Below are 4202 nucleotides of genomic sequence, written 5' to 3' on the forward strand. Positions count from 1 at the left end.
GCCAGAAAAGCAGCCCACAAAGCAGCTCAGTGCTGGGAGCAGAGTCACAGAAGTGGGCTGCAGAGCAGACCTGTCCTGGGAGCAGAGCTGCAGCAACCAGAGCCAAAGGGGCAGAGAAGCAGCTCAGGGAGCTGGAGGCGGAGCAGCAGCCGTGCTGAGGCAGAGTGGAGCTGGAGCTGGGTTTGGAGCAGTCCGGAGCCGGGTGTCGTGAGCAGCTGGGGAGAGCAAGGGGGGACCCTGGGCAACGGGCCCAGCACAGGGAGACGCCTCAGCCAGGAGGCTCTGCAGGCCAGAGTCGGAGGGGGATTGGTAACCCTGACAGGGCGGGGGCAACGCTGGGTAGAAGGGCCCTGCCACCGAGAGCCTGAGAGCGTGTGGCCACCGCCAGAGCGAGTGGCCAACCGACAGCATCCCTGCAGCACAGCCAGAGCCTGGGACTTACAAGGACCAGACTGTGAACTGCCCTGACATTCCAGAGACACTGTTTGTGATGTTCCCTGCCACAGAGCGGGGTGATGTGTTTCCTTTAACCTTTCCCATTTTCCCTTATTCTTTTTAAAATTAATTGTTGATTACATACAGTTTTAAGCAAATGCAAGTTATTTAATGGTCAGTGGGTCAGAGAAGTGCCCAGTGCAGAGAAAGTACCCCAGAGTGGGGACACCCTAGCCCCTGTCTTAGGTGACCACAGCAGGGTTGGGGGTTGAGCTCCCCAGGAATCCTGGGCCCAGCCTTGTTGGGGTTACGAGCAGTGATGAGCTGCCAAAATCTTAACAACCAGTTCCCTCCATACCCCCCAGGACTCCTGCCCCATCCAACCCCCCACGTTCCTTGAAGCCCCCCCTGCCCCATCCACACCCCTCCCCTGTCCCCTGACTCCCCCTGGAACCGGTCAGGAGGGTCTCATGGGCCACCGTAGTGGGTGCCCACCCCTAAGAGCCAGAGGGACCTGCCAGGGAGTGAGGTGGGGAGTCCTGGTGCTTACCTGGGGCGGCTCTCGGGAAGCATCCAGCAGGTCCCTCTGGCTCCTGGGGTGGGGTAGCGTAGCTGGGGGGGAGCAGGGGGAGCGGCCTCTCCCCCCACTGATCACATAAAAAGTGGTGCCTGAGGCATTGACTCCGTGGGTGCTCCGGGGCTGGAGTGCACCCAGGGGGAGAATTTGGTGGGTGCAGAGCACGCACCAGCAGCTCTGTGCCCGGCCCCAGCTCACCTCTGATCCGCCTCCTCCCCTGAACGAGCCACCCCGCTGTGCTTCTCCACCCCCCCTGCCCCCCCGCTTCCCGCGAATCAGCTGTTCGCGCAGGAAGCCTGGGAGGGCTGAGAAGCGGGCGGTAGCTTCGCACTCAGGCCGAGGGTGGTGGAGGTGAGCTGGGGCGGGGAGCAGTTCCCCTGCGTGCCCCCCCGGGTTACCTGCTGCGGCGCGGGCAGCCCTCCTCGCGCTCGCCCACCCCAGCTCACCTCCGCTCTGCCTCCCTAGGCCTGAGCGCGAAGCTGCTGCTTGCTTCTCAGCCCTCCCAGGCTTCCCGCACGAACAGCTGGTTCGCAGGAAGCCGGGGGGGGGGGGAGGGCGGGGCGGAGAAGCAGAACGGGTCAGAGCGTAATTCAGGGTCAGAGGTGGAGCCGAGGTGAGCTGGGGCTGGGGGCAGGGAGCTGCCGGTGGGTGCTCTGCACCTACCAAATTTTTCCTGTGGGTGCTCCAGCTCCGGAGCACCCATGGAGTCAGCGCATAAGGTGCCACTTTTGGCTGGTTGTTAAATTTAGAAGCCCTTTTAGAACCGGTTGTCCCACGAGGGACAACCGGTTCTAAAAGGGCTTCTAAATTAAACAACCGGTTCCAGCTCACCACTGGTTATGAGGACTCTGCCAGACAGGAGAGTGGAAGGGGAGTCCTCAAGGGCAGGGAGGCCACTGACTAAAGGAAGTGGGAGTGAGGACTCGGATCCTTTCACTAGCCCACTTCACCGGGGTAGTGCAGAAGCCAGGAAAGTTCCCCACAATAGCGGGACTATTCCCCTGCTTACATATGGTAATGAGGGCCATATAAGTACTTAGATTGCAGAGGGCAAAAATCAGCCCAATAACCTACCTTTGCTATTCTATAAAAGGTGCTAATTAAGTAAATGATCCATCAGAAAAGTTCTTACCCAGGACGCTTGTTTTGCTTCTCTCTGCCATGGCTCTTTGACATTTATAGTGCTGGCAGCAAAGAAAACCATTAAAGTCTGGAGCTCTGCACAAAGCTAATGTCATGGCACAGAAATGCAACACAAATAGTGAAACACAAATGTGAGGTGAGGGACATGCAGTACAAAAATGTTACAGGACATCTACAGAGAGACTGGTGGGTGAGGTATTGAGATAGCAGAGAACAGAATGAAAGGTGATGTGCAGAGAAGCAAAAGATGAGGCCACACTGTCTCCTCTAGTCACTTACCTGATCAAGCAAGTTCCTATTTCTCCTTTTCCCAGCCTCTATAAATACAGTAATGTTGATATCTGAGATACCAACCCCTCCCCCCCCCCAATCCTTCAGGGCAGCAGTGTCCTTGAAAATTAAATTTAATTAAAATGTTTTTTGGGGGGGGAAATTCTCAGAAAAGAGGGTTTTCAACTGATCAGTATGTGTCAATGAGAGAAGAAATTTGTACAGTCCTTGTACAACAGAAGGGAAACTGGTCTCCCATTAAGAAAATGAATCTCTTTATTAAAGAATCTGGAAAAAATAAAATTAAAATGTGAAAACTGCAGTTCTTAGAACACTGAATACACACACTGCTTGTTTCTGAGTCCTGGCACTTCCAAAGTGGTGAAAGCCTCATATCTTTTTCTTTACATTCATAATTTTGACTCTAGTAAAATACTGGTTTTCAAGCCAACAAATGTTATCTAATGCACTGTTTTAAATTCCATGTCTCCCTAAAGTGATCTCATCCTTTCCAGTCAATTATTCTCTTTTGCTTTCTATGTTTTAGAATTAACAAGACGTGGGGTGTAGTTATGAAACCAAATTTACTGAAAGGCAGCAGCAGAATTCTTCTTTCTGTTGAGAAGCAGGTTGGATTTCAGAACTATAAAATCAAAGGTAGAAAAAATCTGGTAAAATGTGCTGCCTTGCACTACAGAGCTCTACAAGACTATTCTAACTGTAGGGGAGGCAGACTCTGCTGTTACCATTGTGTTTTAATACAAGGCACCTTTGATGAAAAGGGAAAAATATAGTGGAAACTGTAAAGTTTTCAATTTTTAGTACATTTTCTTGGAGTATTTATATTTGAATTTGTTTCATCGTCAAATGAGAAGTTAGGATTTCCAGCATTTGTTTCCATATTAGCTAGAGGTTAGTAGTTTCAAAACTCAGACTGCATTCCCTTCCCTGCCTCCATATCCTTGTGCTACCACTGTGTGAAAAGTACTCTGATAGATGTGTTCTAATGCTACTGTCACAAGAGAGACTCCATTATTGCTGTTTCTCTATTGAAAGCTTCTCCATAAAGACAGAATCCTCAGATGTCTATTTAGATAATGTTTTCCTTTAAAAAAAAAATGTCGATAAGGTAGCGTGATGCAGCGACACATTATATGTAAATATAGAATGATCAGATACCACATTTTGGAACACATTTTGTATTATCTCAAACTGCGTACATTTCTGTCTTTCCTGTGCCATTTACATTCATGAATTTAATTCCCAACATATATCTTCTTAATTACCCTAAAAAGATCCATATATACTTTACTTAAAAATATCTTCTGTAAGAGGAAAGTTACCAAAAATAATGCCTAATATACTATTATGCATTCTTTTTTTTTTTTGGTAAAATACAAACAGTCTGATCTCTCTTCTGGGTATTGCCTGCACTAATATGGCTATATTTTTTTTAAAAAAAGGAAGAAAAGGGAAAACACAAATGTAGGAACAAAAAAATTCCCATTCTTTCTAAAGATACAAATATCAATGAGAGAACATCTGAAAATTAACAAGTGCCAACAGGTAGAAATAAATACAATCTTACACAATCTTTATCCAATCGTATATGGCAATGACTTTGAACCTGTTAAAATATTTGCTACTGGCAGAAAAAGCTGTTGAGCAAAACACTGAAAAATCAGTACCATTTCCTACCCAGTAAGTGCAAAACTGAGAGACTAAATATTGTATGATTTGTTTCACATGTTTTCTCTTTCTCCCCCTTTGCTCACAG

At 48.2% G+C, this 4202-nt stretch overlaps 1 protein-coding gene across 1 annotated transcript in view; it reads left to right on the forward strand.

Annotated features, from left to right (window-relative positions):
- GPR39 (G protein-coupled receptor 39) overlaps positions 1–4202 on the forward strand; it is a 125377-nt gene that overhangs the window by 119285 nt on the left and 1890 nt on the right. The gene's annotated exons all lie outside the window — the stretch shown is intronic.

The sequence above is a fragment of the Eretmochelys imbricata genome, chromosome 11 (assembly GCF_965152235.1).
Source record: "Eretmochelys imbricata isolate rEreImb1 chromosome 11, rEreImb1.hap1, whole genome shotgun sequence".
NCBI classification, from domain to species: domain Eukaryota; kingdom Metazoa; phylum Chordata; order Testudines; family Cheloniidae; genus Eretmochelys; species Eretmochelys imbricata.